The following is a 22,413-nucleotide window of genomic DNA, read 5'->3' on the forward strand; positions in this document are numbered from 1 at the left end:
AAACGCTGAGAACACAGTGCTGCCTATGCAGAACTATTTACAGAAACACTGTACAGGCATGTTAATAGCTGTATAGAGGCAGCTGTACCCAACAGGAAGAAGTACAGAACTAACTCAAAAAACAAGCCACCCTGGTGGAATCATAGACTTAAATGGCTGTATAACAGAAGGAAGAAATCATGGCAAAAATTAGGAGGTGCAGCACCCAGCAGGAAAAGCACTCTCATCAAACTAAACAAAAAACTCAGAGGACAAATAAACTCTACCAAAGCCAAATTTGAGGTAAATTTGGTCTCCCAGACCAAGGACAGCTACAGGGCATTCTTTAGGTATGTCTGCAATCTCAAAGGCAATACACAATTGTATGCAGAGTTAATTGTAAAGGGAGCCACATATAATGAGCTAGAAGATACAGCAAACCTACTGGCTGAAACTTCTTCTCTAACTTTACCTCTCTCTCCCCCTGAACCTCCCCTCAGGAAATACCATCAAATATAACTCCCCCTGCTAGGGAACTGGTCCCTAATGCTCTCTCTAAGGCCAAGAACACTGCATCAATGGGCCCAGACAGTTTCCCAGGATGCCTTCTAAATAGCATGAAACATGAAATATCAGGTCCTCTAGAATTGTTATTTAACTGTAGCCTCTAAAAGGCTTTGTGCTTCATGAATGGAGAACAGCAACTGTCATCCCTGTGCACAAAGGTGCCATCTATTGACCCTGGAAACTACAGACCTACAAGTCTCACTAGTCTTATATGCTTGTATTTATCAGGCTGTGGATGGTAATTCATTGCTGAAACTAAGCAGAAATTCCTTAAGATTCCAAGAGCAGGATAAGTTATTTCTTACACTTATTTCATTGAATTGCACTTCTGAAACACTTATAATTGTGCTATACAGTTAATCTACTACATTTTGCAGAGTTATAAAGCTTTTTTTACTGTTTCACTGCATTTATGTACTGTTTTATACTGTTTTAACTTTATTTTTCATTGCTAGATACTGTTTCATTACTCTAATTGCATGTTTACTAAATTACTTAACTGTAAACTGCTTTTTCATACTGAGAGTTGTATTTTCTGTTTGTGAGTGCTCTATCCGTGTTTTTGATTTTTTGAGGTTTCTGTGTTCTTGTCTAGTCTATTTGCAGTTAAAAGCATTCTCTAGAGTCTGCTTGCTCCTTGATCTGTTTAAAACTTTCATTTAGTGGCTACAGCTAGGAGCTGCAATAGTTTCCCACTTACCCTCCCTATTGTTGTGGTGTTCTTATACTTGGTGGCTTTGCAGTTGCCCGCCCATACTGTATATTTGATGTGACACTCCTCCCAGTCTAGTGTCATTAGTTCATTCAATCTAATAGAGAACATTTGTGAAGCCAGCCCACTCAGATTCTTAACCTTGAATTAACTTCTGTTCCAGCTTTCTCCATTTCCTCTTTACTGAAAAAAAAAATCTAAGCTTGTTTTCCCCCTTTCCTGTAACAAGTCTGGTCCAGATACAGATTTGCTGTATCCAGGACTGTTTGTAAGCTCCTGACCACCCCCTCCGCTTAACTAGGGTTAAACTATTCCTGGTGCTATAAAGACTGCTCTTCAAATTTTCCCTTGCAACTAGCCAGCTTTTTAGTTTTAGCACTCAAATCTTTTTCTTTGAGCTCAGCATTTGTTCAGAACTCATTGTAAGCAATAAATAAGCTACACATTACTGCAGCACTCAACTTTCCTCACTTGTCTAGAGGAAAACAGTTTTTAGTACTTAATAAATAAGCTCCTATCCAGGCATGTCTAAAGGTCAGCTCCTGGTGTTTTCTCCTGTCTACCTGATGAATCTGGGCATCTTGGGGCAATGCAGCAAATGCCTCATGTACACAGACAACCCTCTCCTCCTACCACCCAACACTACAACCTGTGAGAGATGCACTTATATAGCCAAACTTGAAACAAAGCTCTCTTCACCGAAGACTGGACTAGACAGTCAATAGGAGAAGGTAAACACTTGCATCACACCACACTCATCACATAGTCCCTCAAAACCTACACCACCAAAACACACACATAGAAGCACAAAACACATGCCTACATTCGCTGAGGCTCTCAATAAAAATCTGCTCAAACAACCAAGACCTTCAAAGCAGAAATGCAAGCAACCTCCACCCCCCAACACAACCCAAATGATACATAGCCCACAAACTCAGTGTGCCACTCAACTACAGCCCATAAGGCATAACGTACCCAACACTCTAGTCATAGGTGACTCTATAGTCAGGCACACTGATGTTCCACTCACTAGGCTAAACAAGGAGAAAGTTACTGTCAGCTGCCTGTGGGGTGCCAGGATCCGCCACATAATGCACGCACTCAGGTCACTCCACAACAAGTACAAATATGACTCTGTCATTTTTCTATGGTGTGAATGACCTGAGACGTACCTTCCTGGACTACATGAAAAGAGACATGGAAGAGCTCTCCGATCTTGTAGCCCAGGCAGGTAGGACCCTAGCCCTGAGTAGCATCCTGCCATTACCCAGTATGATACCACAGTACAAGGACAAAATGATTGACTTCAACAATTGGCTAAGCTTCTGGTGTCATTCTAAGGGAATCCAGTATCTGCCTGGGATGACATGATCGACAGACCACGATGCTTTGCCAGAGATGGCCTGCACCTGTCACCCTTGGGATTCCGGATACTGGCAAAGGCTCTTGCCACCCCTATAGTGCCTATTTTAGGCAAGGTTCAAATGACAAATTCACCACTGTAACAGGTACAAGCAAGCAAAATCTGAGGGTAATTCTACTCAATGCTAGAAGTCTAAACCTCAAAATGCACTCACTTGAGGCACTCCTTAAAATGGGGAATATCGACATTTGTGCAGTGAAAGAGACCTGGTTCAAAGCTACAGAGAGCACCCCTGCATTACCAGGCTATAATTCATACCACACCTTTTGGCCAACTAACCCGGACCAAAACACTAAAGGCGGAGGTGTGTCCATATTCATTAAGGATATCCACACCTCCAAGCTAGTTGCTCAGCATAATGCATCCAAGATTTTCCAAGTTCAACTAACTCTGGGCAAGACCGCCATCCAGATTGTAGCTTGCTACAGAATCCACACCATGCCCTAGGATTCCCACTCCTCTTTTCTTGATACACTGGAAAATATTAGGGTACAACTCAACACCCTAATAATGGGTGATTTCAACTACCCCACCATTAACTGGGAAAACTACTCATGTATCAACTCTTTTGATCAATGTTTTCTGGAATTCATCAATTCCAATGCCTTGGATCAGCTTATCCACACCCCCACCAGGGGTAGCAATATCCTAGACCTGGCCATCACCAACATGGGCGACGGGATCAATTCCTCGTTGGTCAGATATGACTACAAGCTAATCACCCTAGACATCCACATCCCATTCCCACCCCTCATTAGGGAAACAACCATAAAAAATTTCTCCAAAGCCAACTTCACGCTACTTAAGACAGAAGTGGCAAACTTCATGACACCCATGCAGATGGACAATGGAGGTACAACTGCGGAATCCTATACAAATGCACTTTATAAGCACTTACACAAGTGCCTTGATCGTGCTATGCCTAACAAAACCAAGATGCTATCTTCCAAAAAAAGGAAGTCAATCTGGTGGTCTTCTGCCATAAACAAGCTCTACAACAGAAGAAAGAAACTGTTGCAAAAAAAGAGTAAAATCACATGATTAGAGGAACTCCCTGGTCAGCCTCAGTAAGAAGCTGAGAACCCTCATAAAATCCTCCAAAGCTAGTTATGAAAAGAAAATTGCCACTGATTCTAAAGACAACCACAAGGCATTCTATAACTATGTGAAGAATCTCAATGGTAATACTCAGATCTGCTCTAAGTTACAGCACAATGGCACTAAATATACAGAACCAACTGATTTTGCCAACATCCTGGCAGATAGGTTCAGTGCTAACTTTACCCCTCTCTCACCCCCTAAAGGGCCCATCTCTATACTGGAAGAATGCAAAGTTCCTGTAATCATGGCTGCACAGGTAAAAACCTCACTCTCCAAAGCCAAGAACACAGCATCCATGGGACCTGACGACATCCCAGGCTGCCTTCTACACCAACTACAGAATGAACTGGCACCCCCTCTAAGTACCATGTTCAGTCATAGCCTCACCTCAGTCTTTGTGGCAATTGAATGGCACACAACAATGGTTATCCCACTCCATAAAGGTGGAGCCAAGACAGACCCTGGAAACTACTGCACCATTAGCCTGACAAGCCTGGTCTGCATGACCATGTAACGTATCATCATGGAACTCATAAACAAAGACATTGGAGATCTCCAAACTCTGGACCCCACACAGTTCAGGTTTGTAAAAGGCAGATCATGTCTCCTAAACCTGATAGACTTCTTTGAAGCAGTCACCAAAGCCATAGATGAGGGTAAGGTGGTTCACACAGCCTATGTAGATCTCGCCAAGGCATTCAACACCATCCTCCACTCTGGAATTATAGATAAACTCACTAAACTAGGTATAAATCCCTATGTCACAAGATGGGTTGCCAACTGGCTTACTGACAGAACCCACACTGTGAAAGTAGCAGACTCTAAATCAGACTTCAGACCAGTGACAAGTGGAGTACCACAGGGTTCAGTCCTGGGTCCTCTCCTGTTTTGTATCTACTTCTCTGAAGTACAGGCTAACACAGAAGGTCTTTGGCTAACTAAGATCGCAGGTGACTACAAACTAGGGGCCATAATCGAAACTCCTAATGATGTGGACATCCTACAAAAGGGCCTCACTGAGACAGATGCCTGGTGTCAAAGCCATGGCCTCAAGCTCAATGCCAAAAAGTGCATTGTCATCCCCTTTGGTAAAAACTCTGTACCCATGAACTACCACATAGGTGGTAGTCTACTTAACACCGAAAGTGTGATAAGAGACTTTGGGACACAGGTGGACAGTAGTCTCTCCTTTGATAATCACATCACCACAGTGGTCAGGAAATCCTTCTACATGGCATGCCTCATCACAAAAGGTTTTTCATCCATAAACAAAGAGGTCATTGTTTCTCTCTACTCATCACTCATTAGACCCATTATAGAGTACAGCACCCCTTTTGGTATGTACCTCACAAGACATCTATAACAACTGGAAAGGCCACAGAAATACCTCCCAAAGAGGATTACTTGCCTCATACAGATGCCCTACACAGACCATCTCAAAAAACTCCAGGTTTACTCCGTCACATATTGCCTACTCAGAGGCGATCTCTGCCTAACATACAAAGCTATGTCAATCCCAGAGCTGTTGGACATGCTCCACTTAAAGAAATCCCAATCCCTCTGAGCTACACGCTTCTAGGGACCTATACCTTGCACCACAATAAACAGAACATGCTGTAGGGACAGATTCCTGTCCTAGAGCCTTCCCATACTCTGGAACAGACTACCTATCTATGTCAAACAGAGCTCCTCATTAGCACTCTTCAAGAAAAATCTTGATGATTGGATGGGAAATAGGAAATTCACCCTGTATATCACTTCTGTGGCTCTGCTTGACAGGGGCACAGGAAAATAATTTTCTTGAATGGTGAAAGCCAGGGTACCTTTTTGGCTAGGCTTGTATAGGCCCTATGGAGAATAGCCTAGCACCTACCTATGAAACTATGTAAAGCCATGGAAAGAATTATCATGAAGATGATCAACAGAGATATAGTAAACCTCCAGACACAGGACCCAACTCAGTTTGGTTTTGTCAGGGGCAGGTCATGACTTTGAGAAGGTCACCAAAACAATGGATGAGGGCAAAATCGTTCACACTGCCACCCTTGACCTGGCCAAGGCATTTGACACAATAGCCAACTCAAGCATTGTTGACAAACTCAACAGGTCAGGTACAAACCCGTATGTCACCCAGTGGATAGCCAACTGGCTCACAGACAGGACCCAGAAAGTTAGAATTGGGGAGTCCACCTCTTCAAAGAGGCCATCAGTGATCAGTCCTTGGACTGCTCCTTTTTGGAATTTACTTCTCAGAAGTCAAGGCCAATGTCAGTGGTTTCTGGCTGACTAAATTTGCAGATGATTGCAAATCAGGGCCTACCATTGAATCTTACACTGACACAAATGTTCTCCAGGAGGGGCTGACACAGACAAACAACTGGTGTCATAGCCATGGACTAAAACTAAATGCTAATAAATGCATAATGGTATCCTTTGGGAAGTCATCCATCCCTGGTAACTATCATATTGAACACACCCCTTAGAGCTAACCCAGTAGTCATGGACTTAGGAACACATGTAGATAGTAATTTAGCCTTTGACCATCACGTGTCTACAGTGGTGAGGAAATCATTCTATGTACTCTAAATGAAATTCCCATGCACATCCCCTTAAATCCTTGGGAACTATGTCTATAATGGCAAACACAATTTTTTTTAAATTTTGGCAATTTATGGAATGTTTATATAGCACGCTTTTCTCATTACTTCTCCTTGCATCGTAGTTGTGTTCATATATTCTTTTTCTCTGTTGGCACTCTGTTTTGCCAACATAGAATGAAATTTACTTACAATTACAATGCTAACAGTACTAATTATTTTGATGTATCATACCTCTCAAATGTCCAGATTTTCACAGAATGTCTAGATTTTTGGCTCATATTTTTGGTCTGTTCCTCCTAAAACTTGTATTTTTTTTGGCAAATTACTAGGATGAACTGAGTACTGAAGTTTCTAAATAATTTCATACATTTGAGATTCAGACTTAAGGTCCTTCAGAAAATGTATGTTAATACAAACACTGTTACTCTAGCAACTTTCTAAGTGTATAAGAGCAATATTTAACATATGTCCCTATTTTAGTACCTTTGCCCCCCTCCCCATTTTACTGGACTTTGTCCAGCTATCGTGCACTAACAGGTTGAGAGGTATGGGATGTATCTATTTTTTATCTAAAGCTAGAAACTTGGCATCAATGGGCCACGCAGAAACTTGAAAATCAAAATTTTAATACCATAAAACTAAAGACCAAAATGCTAAAGACCACAGTATCAAACTTTTTAACTTGTTCCTTGCAGGACCTATGTTAACACTCATCCCTGTGTCCACATTCTTACAGAACTCGTGTTAGCACTTGTTCTTGGGTCTATACTGGTAAGGAGTTTTGATATTTGATTTTTTTTTTTTAATTTCTAATCTTCAGTGTTTTGGTCTTTTGACACAATGGTTTCAAGATTTTATATTTTAATGTTTTCACAGTAAAGTTATGTATGTATGTATATATGTATTTAGTTAGTTAGTTGTTTGTTAACTTAGGTAGGGTAGCAACATACCTAGCTCATTTTAAGCCTAGTGGTCCTCAAATCTACAATGACTCACTTCATTTCTCTTTCACATTTTGTAGATTACTGTTGTTATGTAAAACATTGAAAAACATTTGATTATATTATTAAAGCCCTTTTGTTAATTCAGGATGCAAACTTATCAGATAGGAGTTTTTTCACTCTGAGCTTTTATGACAGAAAGACTTTAATATGTTACTTGTATTTGGATTTTTCAGTAAGTGTGTGCAGATCCAAGTCTGAATCAGCCATGGAGCTTCTGGTATGGTGAAGACGGAAAAATACTTTCAAATTATATACAATTTTGGTCTTTAGTTTTGCGGTCTTAAGATTTTGATTTTCAAGATTTTGCATTTCAAAATTTATATAGAAAACCATATGCTGATCTCTTTGCTCGACATATATGTGTGAGATCAATAGTTTCCATCATAGGCGGATTTGGCCTTTCTCCAGGGATTGTGTGATCTTGAATTTAGTACATATAATTAGCAGAGGTTGTGGGAGGTACAGGGGGCTTTCCCTCTGCAAAAAACACTTCACTTTGTATTGCATGTTCCGAGGATTAGCCTCGGAGCATGTACTGCAGTGTGTCAATGTGCTTTTGTTGACATAAGTATGTCGATGTTAATCATGTTGACATTTCTGTGGACTGATGTTTAATAACAGGTATAGATATATAGATGGGTCCCCTTTACTTTACCGAAACGACACTTCACTGACACGCGGAAGACCGAGACGAAACGACCAACAGGTAAGTTGACCGAAAAGGTGATTTGCCGACAGCCGAAAGACCGACAAGGGTAACGTGTGAGCGCGACTCGGTAAGTGTGCGATAGTGACGGAGTTAGGTGCGGTCAGGTAAGTGTGCGATATTGTGGGATTTTGGGTTAGGGTGTGGGAAAGGTGAGTGTGTGGTAGTGTCGGAGTTAGGGTTCGGGTAAGGTAAGTGTGTGATAGTGACGGACTGTAGTTTAGGGACGGGTTAAGTGAGTTAGGTTTAGAGTGCGGGAAGGGTGAGTGTGCGATAGTGACGGGCTTTATGTTTTAGGGTGGGTTAAGTGAGTTAGGGTTAGGGTGCAGGTAGGTTAAGTGTGTGATAGTGACAGTCTTTAGGTGTAGGGGTGGGTTAAGTGAGTTAGGGTTAGGGTGCGGGTAGGGTAACTGTGCGGTAGTGTCGGACCTTAGGGTTAGGGTTTGGGTTAGGGTTAGTGGATATGTCACTGTGTGTCATGTGTTGTTTACGTTGTTTGTGTCGGTGTAATTGTGTTCGGTTTTGTGAGTTGTCGGTGTTGTGTGGTTTCGGTTATTTGGGGTCGGTGTTTTGTGTGTCGGTGAAGTGTCGTGTTGGTAATGTATAGTAGACCCATATAGATAATATGTATTCACTTTAGTGTAACTTAGTAATGTTTTAAGCTAAGATATTTTTGTAGGTGGTTTTCGTTGTTTTAAAAATTTAGCACCAGCTCATAACTAAGTGACGTGGGAATGTTGCTAATTCAGTAATCAATTAATCATTCATTAACTCTTTAAAAGTCATGTGATTTGTGTATTTGGAAGTTTGTCTGAAGAAGGAAAGGCATTGACCGTTTTTCCGAAAGCGCTTACATCATTAAATTTCTTGAGTGTGTTTGTACGCTGGTTTGGTCATCTTTTTTCGTTTTTACTCAGTTTGCTGTTTGGTGTTTTCATAGCTTGGGATGATATGCTCGACAAGCCACGATGCTTCGCTAGGGATGGCTTGCACCTGTCACCCCTGGGCTTTCAGATATTGGCAAAGGCTCTTGCTACCCCCATAGTGCCTTTTTCAGGCAAGGCTCAAAAGACAAACCCACCTCCATAGGTATCACAAGGGATAAGAAACTAAGAGTAATGCTACTCAACACCAGAAGTCTAAACCTCAAGATGCACACACTCAAAACTCTCCTTAGCATGGAGAACATCGATATCTGTGCAGTAACAGAAACCTGGTTCAGGGCTCCCGAGAGCACCCCAGCACTACCAGGTTATACCTCATACCATGCTTTTCGGCCCCAAAACTTGGACCGAACCACAAAAGGAGGGGGATTATTGATATTCATCAAAGATACCCACACCTCCAGGTTGGTGGCAAAGCACGAAGCATCAGAGACTATCCATGTGCAACTAACAGTGGGTAAAACTGCCTTCCAGTTTATAGCCTGCTACAGACCACCCTCCCAAACCCAGGAACCCCACTTGGCCTTCCTGAGAACACTGGAAAATATGAAAGTCTCTCCAAACACCATTATATTGGGCGACTTCAACTACCCAAACATAGACTGGGAGCATTACTCTAGCTCCAACACCCTAGCCCAAAGGTTCCTTGAATTTATAAACTCAAATGCTATGGAACAACTTGTTACCACTCCCACAAGAGGGGAAAACATACTAGACCTGATCATCATCAACATGGGGACTCTATGCTCCAGATCAGAAGTGTATCCCTCACTGGTAAGATCAGACCATAAACTAATCTCACTGGATATTCACATCCCGACCCCACCCCCTGCCCAGAAAACCACAGTGAAAAACTTCTCTAAAGCAAATTTCACACTCCTCAAAACTGAGGTGGAATCCTTCAAAGCCCCCGGACCTCTGGAAAATACGGCCCAGACCGCAGAATCCTTTATAAACGCATTCTATGAACACCTTCAGGAATGCATGGATCATGCAATCCCAAATAAAACCAAGACCCAATCCTCCAAAGGCAGATGTCCTGTCTGGTGGACCCCAGCCATAAACAAACTATACAATAGAAGGAGGAAGCTACTACATGATAGAGCAAAATCCCAAAAAGGGAAGGCATCACTGATCAGTATTAGCAAAAAACTACGGGCACACATAAAATTGTCTAAGGCCAGCTTTGAGAGAAAAATTGCACAGGACACTAAGGATAATCACAAGGCTTTCTTTAGTTATGTTATGAACCTGGGTGGTAATTCCCAGATATGCTCAGAATTAGTCCAAAATGACAAAAAATACACCGAACCCACAGACATTGCCAACATCCTAGCTGACAGGTTCAGCGCAAACTTCTCCCCCCCACCAAAAGGGCAAATATCTATCCCAGCAGAGTGCTGCCCCTGACATCTCAGATGCTCAGGTAAGAGCCGCCTCTCCAAAGCAAAAACACAGCATCAATGGGACCAGACGGTGTCCCGGCTGCGCCTACATGAACTCCAAGAAGAGCTAAACCCAAACATAAAACTACTGTTCAATCTCAGCCTTACTACAGGATATGTGCCCAAAGAGTGGCGTACAGCAACAGTGGTCCCTCTCCATAAAGGTGGTGCCTCAACGGATCCTGGAAACTATTGCCCCATAAGCCTGACTAGCTTGGTCTGCAAAGCTATGGAAAGGATCATCATGGACCTCATAAATAAAGATATTGGGGATCTACAAACACTGGATCCTACCCAGTTTGGCTTTGTTAAGGGCAGATACTGCCTCTTAAACCTGGTTGATTTCTTTGAAACAGTCACCAAGGCCATTGACGTGGGGAAGGTGGTCCACACAGCCTACCTGGACCTTGCAAAAGCCTTCGATACAATACCCCACTCGGGCATTATAGATAAGCTCACCAGCTTAAATATAAACCCCTATGTTACTAGATGGATTGCAAATTGGCTCAAGGACAGAACCCACATGGTTAGAATTGCTGGAGCCATGTCAGACTCCAAACCAGTTACAAGTGGTGTCCCACAAGGCTCAGTCCTGGGACCTCTCTTGTTTGGTATATATTTCTCGGAGGTACAGGCCAACATGGAAGGACTGTGGCTGACCAAGTTCACAGATGACTGCAAACTGGGTGCCATAATCGACTTTCCAGCCGACACAAGCATCCTCCAAAAGGGCCTCATAGAAACAGCCAGCTGGTGCCAGAGCCATGGCCTCAAGCTAAATGCCAAAAAGTGTATAGTCATCCCCTTTGGCAAAAACAAAGTGCCACAAATTACCACATAGGTGGTAATCCATTAAGTACAGAAGAAGTAATTAGGGACCTGGGGACCCAAGTTGATAGCAATCTCTCATTTGACAACCACGTGGCCAAAGTGGTTAGAAAAACATTTTATATAGCCCACCTAATCATGAAGTGATTCACATCTAGATCAGGGGACGTCATCGTGCCTCTTTACTCATCCCTCATCAGGCCCATAATTGAGTACAATGTCCCTTTTGGGATGTACCTTACCAGACACCTGCAGCAACTGGAAAGACCCCAAAAGTACCTCACCAAGAGGATCAAAGGGCTCAAACAGATGCCATATGCTGCCCGGTTAAAGAAACTCCAGCTCTACTCAGTGGCATACCGCCTGTTCAGAGGCGATCTTTGCCTGACATATAAAGCCATGTCCAACCCGGAATTAATGGACATGCTGCACCTCAGAAAATCCAAATCCCATCGAGCTACGCGCTTGAGAGACTTGAACCTCAGCACTGAAATAAATAGGACATGCTGGAGGGACAGATTCATAACCCAGAGGCTCCCTTCACTCTGGAATAAAATCCCAGTCCAGGTTAGGCAGAGTCCCTCATTGACTCTCTTCAAGAGGAATCTTGATGAGTGGATGGGAGATCGTAGGTTTACCCCGGGTATCACTTCTGTGTCACTGTTAGACAGAGGCACAGTATACTAACCTCGAAAAAGGGCATAGCAAAATAAATTTAAAATGGGTGGCGAAAGCCAAACACATTCTGGCTAGGCTTCTTCTCCTTTCTAGAACAGAATTATGACTTCTGGTTGATTGTATTTTTTCAAATTCTTATTTTTCTTTGTAATACATGCAAAATATTTGATGAGAAGTGATATTTAGAAAGATCTTATTAGTCAGTTTCACATAATGGTAAACTGACAGAAATGTTTTATAAAAATGAAGACACACGTGCTTCACATATATCTTATAAAAATAAATTGTGGACCTATCATGGTACACAATGCATTAACTTTTCTGCTCTTATAGCTTTTCACAATTTTTGCCACAGTATATCAATTGATGTAGTAAACTAATTAGCAATAGGAAACTATATTACTTTGATTGTTGCATAACATTAATGGTTCTTAGGGCTGCCAACTGTCAGAGAGGTTTTATGACAGCTAGAAATACAGGGCCACTCTCAGGATAACTAGAAATTATGACTGTTTGTTAGGCATTGAATCTTTTGCATTTCTGAAGTATATTGTCTCATACTGTACACTGGTTTGCTTGGATTTACAGGTTGTAGGTAGGTTATTTTGTCCATTTGTTTGTTTTAACTGGCTATCTAGGAGCTGTGAACTGTAACCTCTACAGGAAGTTAATGTAATTAGCTCTATGCTTGTCACAGATGGAGTTTCCTTCTTCACTGTACTTACTACTTTCTGCAGTTAAACATGCACATGCATGCACTGGTTTGAATATAGATAGGTTTGTGGATGTTAACAAGAATAGGAGCAAAAAACTACAAGGCATGTATTACATAGCCACCATGCAAATATTACTTATTTTTCTTAATGTCCTTATCATCTCATGTGACTTTTATAGACATCTATACTTTTCTAATGTAATGGTTTTCAGCAAACACATTGACTGATAATAAGAAATCTATAAAATAATGTTTTATGTGAGTGTAATGACTATATTTATTTTCTCTCTCTCTCTCTCTCTCTATATATATATATATATATATATATATATATATAGCTGTATGTATATCTATATCTATATCTCTCTATATATACAGATAGATATAGATATATAGGTGGATATGCATCCCCTTTGAAATGTTGAAAGCCCAGATAACCAAACTGCATTTTTTCAAGATGAAAATCGAGAAACATTCCATACTCGAACGGCAAATTAATGAAGTGAACACTTGCCCAACATGCCCTTTTCTCCACTGTAGTGCAATCTCAGAGTTGGTATATATAGTTTGGGGGGTGTGGGGGATGCACCCCCCCAATTTGAGGAGTGAGGGGGTGTAGACACCCAACTAGGTGAGTTTTATTTACTTTGGTGTGTGTTTCATTGAAATTTGGACAAGTGTTTACTTGCCCTGGGAAAAATTTGCCATTCAGGTATGTAATGTTTCGCGATTTTCATCTTGCAAAAATGCAGCTCAGTTATCTAGGCTTTCGATGTTTTAAAGTGGATCCATAGATATAAATATAGCTATAGATATTTGTTTAGCTACATTAGATGTTGCTTTTCCTGAGTTATTGCTGAGTGATTTAGAAGCAAAAGCAGTGCATATTATTTATTAAAATGGGGAAGGGAGATGGACAGTGCAAATGTATGACTTTTGTCCAGTGTATGTCTCTTTCAAAAGCAGCAAGTGTAAATATATTTAGAGAAAGTCTCAAGCTTGAAAGAAGCTTTGGCAGCTTTTTCACATATGAAAGCATTCATATTACTCAGGTTCATTTTGAATAATGGGCATCATTTACCTTGTTGTATCATCACAGGGATTATTCATAAAAAAGAGCAGCTATACACAGAACTAAAGATCTATTGTGTTATTTTATGTATGTTATGTAAAGGTGCAATGCAGGGGCCTAGACACCATGGAATGTAGAAGCCTTAACTAACCATTGTGATATCAAACAGTTCTATAAACAGTTAACTTCAGCTATAAACATAAGATGAATTTCAAGTAATGTTAGAAGATTTGCAGTCTGCTTATTACATTTGTGATGGCATGGAATTAAAATCCTACCCAATGTCACCAGCATGTACATGGCCAGATGCACGGACTTTGAATCTTTACCACTGCCACCAATAAATATGAAGGAGAGAGACATAGTTTTAAATCTGCACCTCTGACACCATTATATCTGATGGCCACCAAATATAAAGTCCCACAATATGCACTATTGACATCACTATATATTTCAAAGATACCCCACATAAATGATGATAAAGAGAAACACAAAACAAACTAAAATATAAATATATATAACTATAAATAACTAAATTAAGTTTAACCTTAATTGTTTGTGGAAAATATGCACTGTTGCCATGGGCTGTGAGCTCAAAGCATTCACAAACAGTCCCTACACTGAAGAACCACAGAGCAGAGTTCAAGCCTAAGATTCTCAGGCCCTTTTCCCATATTCTAATTGATTTAGTGTCTCACAATACTATCTTATGCACAGTAATATAGAAACTATAATTTGAATATACTATTACATAAATGCACATGTGCACACACACAAACACACTCATACTCATACATAGACACACATATTACACACATACGAACATATGCAGCCACATATACAAACATGCGCATGGACACACACACACACATACACACACATATATACATAGACACACATATACAGACATAAGAACATATGCAAGCACATGCACATGGACACACACACACACACACGCACACACACACACACACACACACACACACACACACACACACACACACACACACACACACACACACACACACACACACAGGTGCACCTCCTCTACACAATAATTTACAGGTGAGGTTAGTAACACTTTAAAATAATAGAACTCTCTCTCCTGCCTTATTGTATGCTACACCATATCAGATCATGACTGGAAAATATCAATTACTGCTCTTCTACTAGAAAATAAACCAACTGGATCATAAAAAGTGGGAGCAGTGTTAGTAGTCTTTTTGTTTTTTTCAGTGGTGGATGCCAGAGTCCTGCACCAACACATATTAGTGCTTTTCACTTAATTAATAAATACGTAAATAAATACTCAGCCACAAGCATTTCAAATTGTTTAAATATAATTTTTTACCAAAAGAAATTTGATCAATAAATTATAAGATTTAGATATACAGATCGATAATTGCTCAAAGCAACTTTAAATAACCTGTTTTAAAAATGATCACATAAAGAAAAATTCTGTCAGTAAAATGTTTTCTAACTGTAAAATATGGCTAAAAGAATATATTAGGCCATGTCTGGATGGGCTGCATTTATTACATTTTGATTTCTATGTTGCAACATAGCATGGAAATTACACATTCCTACTGGCGAAAGTGCAGTGGTCATTTGCCACCCTGAAGTGATGTCAGTATGTTTTTTCTTAAACAGTTTCAGTGTTCCTAATGATTTCCTATATGCAACTTTGTTTTAGTTCCAATTGATTCATCTGCAGTGGTGACAGTACAAGTCCAGCTCTGGGGGATTATCACTGTCTGTATCCTCCCAGCTACAAAATGCAATATTGTTAACATTTCATTCTTGTTTTATTAATTATGTGCTTTGAAGAGGAGACATTTTTTCACATTCCATACTGATGGACCAACAATCTTCTCTGACTATTAACAATGTTACAAATTTATCCTTGATTTATATGAACTGAGGTTAATTCAGCCAAGTTTACAGTATGCCCATATCACAGCTTCTTTATTCCACTTTTGCTTGAAATGAGTCAAGTGATAAAAAAGGATGCTGAAGCACTCTGTTTACTGGTATTTTTTGAAACTTTGCAAAACTCTTGCAGGCAGTCTAATTTACTGAATGAGATGAAAACATGGATAATGTGAACTTCAGTCTGGAGAACTGTTAGGCAGTGGTAGTATCCATCAGTGTTTAAAAGTGTCTGCAGTAATGTTTCTGCATCTTCTGAACTGGCTCATGGGAGTTATGTCTCCCATATAGGTATCAACGGAATTCTCACATCTGTACTGGGCTAGCTATAGATTGTGCTGTGTTGCAGGAACAATATGAAGAAAAAGGCACTGATCATCATTAGTGGAATTTTAGCAAACTCCCACAGATGATACATAGTCACAAGAGGCCTGTCACCACATGAGATTTACTGTCAACCAAGGAAGGCTTTTCCTCTTTGTTTCAATTGCTATTAATTTTAAAATGTAACTGATTCCTATAGTCTAGAGCCCCAAAGACAGAGGATCTCTTATTAAATTTTCACATTCACGAGAGATCCCCTTTTCCAGAGACTCCAGACCCAATTAGCCTAATCACCATCCATTTTCCAGACTTTTCTCAGTGTTGAAACAGGGCCATTATTCTTTGTAATGAACTAAATGACAGCCCACTGGCCTCCCTACTATAGCCCTTTTGCCTGTTGTTTCCAAAACATGAAATATAAAGAAAAATAGATGTTTAGGTAATGTGGTATGTCTTCTATTCAGTGATTATGCCACACAGTCATAATATGCAACTCTTCTGATCAGGACTGGCTTTGTATTGTTTAATGATAATTTCTTTTTCCATGTTAAATAATGTACGGAATATAATTTGTGGTAAAACCACAAAGCACCTTACCTTTCAGTGCTGTCTGTCCCACTAAACTTCCATATATATCCATTTTAATGAAATGGCTTTTTAAGCTCTGTAAGCTTTCATTTAATTCTGATAGCATATCATTTGGTGTGTTCTCTATTTCCTGTCTGTCCTTATGCTGTTCTCACAAACAGCACAGTTAACCCATCTCTGAGCCACTACAGTATACATGTTCTTTGCTGTAGTCATATGGCATAAAATAACTTCTTTATGATTTTCAAATGCAAGGATAGTTTTGATCGTGTTATGACTCCTGCTTGAGCCATTTGTAAAATCTAAATGTGGCTAGAGATATTGCCTCCCCTTTTCTTCTTGGCTTCCTTAATGAGATAGGCCCCTACGTATTCCACCATTTTATTTCTTATCATCCCAATAAGCTGATCTCCTATTGTTTCATTTCATTTGAACATCTTTTTCCTAGGTTATTTTTCAGGTTTCATATCATTTTGTGGGTTGGTAATGGGTTTTGAGAAGGGATAAGGTGATTATCATAATTTGCAGCCACCAAGTTATTTCGGTAGGGCCTACATGTTCCACTGACATGGAAAGGCTGACCAGCACTGACCCAGACACTGGAAGCCTAGCCATTGGGGAAAGATGGCATTGTCCCAGGCATAAAAAGCAAAGCTTTCGGGTAAAACCCTTCATCAATACTAATACATAAAATACAGAATTGCATGATTTAAATACAGGTCAACAGTCACATGACCAGCAGCCCAACAGTCATATGACAAAGCATTTAAAAAAAATTAAAACATTTAGAAACACACACATATAAAAAAATATATTATGAAATACAGTATCAAAGTTTAGTATGCTGTAGTTTAACCAATACTGGTTTTAAACTAACCATATTATTTAGACCTGGCGGGTGGTCAGAGGCAAGCCTAAGTATCCATTCATATTCCTTAAGCTCTAAACGGTTATTACTATCCCCACCTCTAAGTGTAGGATAAGTAGCATCAATGACCTTAAAAGCTTTGTAAGCTACGTTTATGGTATTATAGTTTGAATGGTAAATTAGAACAGGGAGATTATCTTTTTGTAACACTCGACATTGCTTCCCTATTCACCGTTATTCCGAATGACTTCGGTGTTGAATCAATAAGGGAGTTTTTGATGTCCCAGCTATCCCCTAACATTAAATAAGTTGAGAACATTTGTTGTCTCTTAGATGTGGTTTTGAATAACAACATCTTTTTGTTTTGTCAGAGTGTTTTGATTTGTGTGGCAATACTATTCTAGAGTTTAGCAATGTACTGGAAGTAGAGCAAGTCTCCTGCAACATTGTTTGACTTATTTGTGAGTAGTTAAGAATTTGTTACTAGAACAGTGGTCCCTTGCTGGACAGTAGGGCAGTAATAAATTTTGTGCAAGGCATTTTTCTGGATGATGAATGCTTTTGTTTGCTGTAGTGAATTTTGAATATATTAGGTAGTTGTATAGTTGAAGCCGGTTTAATTGCTTTAAGCTATGACAATGGTGGGTCCTGTGAGGGGGATTGGTGACAAATTTAGCTATTTTATTGTAGCAGGAGGCATGTTTCCTTCTCTGAGTATTGTTTATGTTTATTTGGATAGTAGGAGCATAGAAGAGATTTGGCAATAAAAAGGTGGTGCTAGAGTTTTTCTTGCAGCATCTGTAAGAAATTCATTGATCTTGCAAAGGGAGCCTAGCATCTGGTATGTATATTTAATGGTGAGCAGTATATGGTGCTCATATTTGAGACGGTCATCTGTTATTATAATGCCTAGAAGTTTATTGTGAGTTACAGTTTCAATGACAGTATTATTTGCTGACTATATGGTAAAACATTGCTTTTGATTTTGGCAAATTCTTGCGGTAAAAGCATTTACTTTTTTTTCTTGGGGTTGAATAGGTTTGACTTTTTGAGCCAGGTTTCTACACAGAAGAAAGATTTTTAGGTAATGTCTTGGAGCTTATTTATTTTTGAGGCTGCACATATTAATGTTGAGTCATCTGCATACTGAACTAATCTAGCATGGTGAGTGAAGGTATGGATGTTATTAATAAATATATTCAATAGAAGAGGACCCAGGATAGATCCCTGAGGGACACCTGTAGTAACTGGTTGAAAGGATGAGTAGGTTTGTTGCCATTTAATGGCTTGTTGCCTTTCAGATAGGTAACTAACAAACCAGAACAAGGAGTATTGTGAAAGTCCTATTGAGGAGAGTTGAACGAGCAGTTGCTGATGTGAGACAATATGAAATACCTTTGACTAGTGTAAGAACATGGTGGACACAAGGAGACCATCATTTCTATGTCAGATTATTATATTGGTAAAATGTTGTAGACCAGTAGTGGTGCTGTACTTGGGCCTAAAGCCATGTTGTGTTTCTGAGAGCAGCAGGTTATTTGAGGTTAGGTACTGCATCTGCTGCATATGGATGCATTTCTCTAATATTTTGGAGAAGGGGACAGAATCACTATAAAAAATGAACAAGTTCAATGTAAATGTAAATGTTCTTTTGTTTTGGCTCTGGGGCATGCTTTTTTCCCTGGAATTTATGTATCTGTATTTCAAAAACAAACACACTGTGGCAGCATAACACTTCCTTAGTATTAAGAGGGTCATTGTCTGCATCAAAATTGTTTTTCTTAAAAAAAAATCATTCAATTAATGACAGAAACAGATTGGGCTGAATAAATGTTGCACAGCTTTCAGACAATAAATGTATTTTAAAAAAGTAACTCAGCAATTTGCTTTTACCAATCAGGATTCCAGTTTTCTTTAAGCAGTGCTGAATCAAACACAACTCATTTCAGCAAAATATTGCATTGTTTTATTGTTAAAACATAGGCTTGTCTTCTAGCCTCTTGACACTGTTTTCTTTCCCACAAACTGTGTTTGCATTGCAGGAAAAAAGGCGGTGCTAGGAAAGACTTAGTTTCATGAGTCTTACTGCCAACAGCTGCTAACATCGTAAAGAATAAATCTGATATCACGGATTACACCTGAAAGAACAACCTGTTTATATCACCCTTTGAAAACACACTCATTTATATCTATGTTATTGCTATTCACTATAGCAGATAATTAACAGACTCAGTAGCCCTGCCTACAGATATAAATGTACTTCAAACCGGTTTGACAGAAAATAATTTTTCAGGCATCTTGTAATACAGGTGCAGCAATGACATGCTTATGCAATCCAAGGCATCAGGTTGCATTAGTAATTTAGAGAAAGGGCAGTACAGGAAACCTAGCAGATAAGGATGGTGTTTGGCCAGTAATACATGCATGCATGTATCTAAAGCGGAAATGCTTTCTAATCTCCTCTAGAAGCTAAATGAATTTCATTTAAGCTATTTTGATGGCTTATCCTTGACTGTTTGGTTGAGCTGTATGTTTAGAATATTAGAAATATTTATGTTTCTGAACTGATCAAAGTGTGAAAAATTATTGGGTTTATGGTAGACTCCTCTGACAGACGGACACAGCATTCATTCCTTATATGAACGCGGAAAGTTGGTCGAAGAAAAGATTGCACTTTACCTTCATCAAAAGGTGAGAATTTATTTTAGGTTTAGAATGGTTTCAAACTTTTCCCAGCTGAGGAGTGTTTACTGCTAATAAGCAAATTGAACGAGTATTCTTGTGGGAGCCTGTTGTGTCTTGCCTAATTTTTTTTCATATGCTGATATAACTAAATTATGAAATCTGATGTGGAATTTCTTCCAGCTTTTACTGTAAAGAATTAGACAAGGTTTCATAACTAACTGTGTGTACAATTCAGTGTAGACAGATATCAGAGGACATTCTTTTTACGTAATAGGGCATAGCTGTAATAGTAGAATATTCTTATGCAAACTTGGTAATATGAATGCTATAGACTGGAATCTGCCAAATAAAACATGTAAAACAGCAAAACACATGCACATTAGGAGAAATTAAAGTATACCTAAATGAAAAATGTAAAGACATGTTACATGTAAATATCTAATACAGCACTAAAATTAAAGGGATTTTTCTTTTTATTTTAATGTACAGAATGTCACTACATACATAATTTTACCTGAAACACTTCATTATCCCTATTTGTACTATGACCACGACTAACTAATTTATTTCTTTACAATGAGAAATATTTTCATAATTTTATCATTAGAACCAGCTCTGGTATCATGTGTTGGTCACGTATGCTAGACATGCATTGAGATCTTTGTCCATTTTATAGATTATTTCCTGCCACTTTCTTCTGAGGATACTATGAGTCACTTTTCTGCTATAACCGAACAGATCAAAATATTTTACTTATAGTGATGGAATCTTTGTTAAATTACTAAATTAAAAAAAAAATTTTATTATTTTTCTGAACTAGTTCTGCAATGAAATCTGACAAGTCACCATTATCTGTAGTTTACATATTTACTAGAATAAACCTGAACAGATAACTATATTAGAAATGACAGGAAGACTGTTAAGCACAGATGTCTTGAATGGATTGTCTACACCTGCCATTCAGCTGTTTATTTATTTATTTTACATTTGCTGACCGGGATAGTCTAACTGAATTTGTATCCATTTTCAGTAGAGTTCCAGGGAGATAAGTTCCAAGAGATTACTAGACTACTAACATACAGGTACTAGTTGTAGTACAGTTAAATACTACAAATTATAAACAGTTCAGGAATCTTCACAGTTTATACAAAAAACATGTTACAAGCATTAGATAAGATATTTTAGACTTTATCTACAAGACTTCATTAATAACTAGAAATTAATTGTTAAACAAATATATACTTCAAGTTTCAACAGTTCAGCAATGCTCACAGTTTAATCAATACTTGTTGCCTGCCTTAGGTAGGATGCTTTAGAATTATATGCAGAAGAATTTAACTAGGTATTTTAAATTATCTCTATTAGGATAGGATATGTTTTTGCCAAGGATAGGCCTTGATCTAAAAAGACACAGATAGAACAGGAATTAGGTCTTAAGAGAGGGTATTTGGGATATAGTATGAGATTAGTCTGGATTTGTACAGGGGCATAACCAATGTGTTTTAAGATAGAGTTTCAGATTGTGTTTAGAACGTGTAAATGAAAACAGTGATGTAAGTTCATGGGGGAGTTGGTTCCAATACTTTCCAACTGCATTTGAGAACAGAGCATCTCCTGCCATGTTATTAGATTTACATGTTGATACAAGTAGTTCATTAGATGAGCGTAAAGTTGAAAGGTTCTTATATTGGGTAATGAGACTAGCAAGTATTGGGGTATTGGTAGGTTGGAAAAGGGTTTTGTGTGCAATGGTGAGTTGTTTAAAGTGAATCTGATTCAGAAGCTCTAACCAGCCTAATTGTTTCAGGTTATGGCAGTGATGGGTCCTAAAGGAGGAAGCAGTAGCAAATCTGGCAATGCTATTGTAAGCGTTGGCTAGCTTATTAAGGTTATTTTTTGATAAGTTAGTATATATGGAGGAAGCATAAAGAAGTGTAGAGATAAGGTGGGAATAGGCAATAGTGGTTCTGGCTAGTAGGGAGAGAAAGGGTTTTATCCTATAGGGGGAGCCTAGTTTCCTGTTGACAGTTTTTATGGCATTGTTGATATGGGTTTCAAAGTTCAGGTTGTTATCAATGGTTATCCCTAGAAGTTTAGTTGCTGGATCGGGAGATATGAGTGTACCATTACTGGATAAGACTGAAAAGTTAATTGGGAGTGATTTATGGGTAGGAGTGAAGAGGAGGAGTTTGGTTTTTTGGGGGTTCAAGAGGAGGCAGCGTTGTAGAAACCAATTTTCTGTTTT

General features: G+C 39.1%; 1 protein-coding gene across 3 annotated transcripts in view; it reads left to right on the top strand.

Moving 5' to 3' along the window:
• The window catches only part of LOC122793115 (beta-1,3-galactosyl-O-glycosyl-glycoprotein beta-1,6-N-acetylglucosaminyltransferase-like), a 336,002-nt gene that overhangs the window by 166,928 nt on the left and 146,661 nt on the right, over nt 1-22,413 (top strand). For 2 of the 3 annotated variants that reach the window (XM_044060856.1, XM_044060859.1), the window contains exon 1: nt 19,870-20,174. The exons of the other annotated variant lie outside the window; for it this stretch is intronic. The gene's annotated coding sequence lies outside the window, so the exon portion shown is untranslated. Of the gene's footprint in view, nt 1-19,869; nt 20,175-22,413 lie in introns of those variants that run through there. 3 annotated transcript variants of the gene reach the window in all.

Source organism: Protopterus annectens, chromosome 2.part0 (assembly GCF_019279795.1).
Source record: "Protopterus annectens isolate FY-2018-M chromosome 2.part0, PAN1.0, whole genome shotgun sequence".
NCBI lineage: Eukaryota > Metazoa > Chordata > Ceratodontiformes > Protopteridae > Protopterus > Protopterus annectens.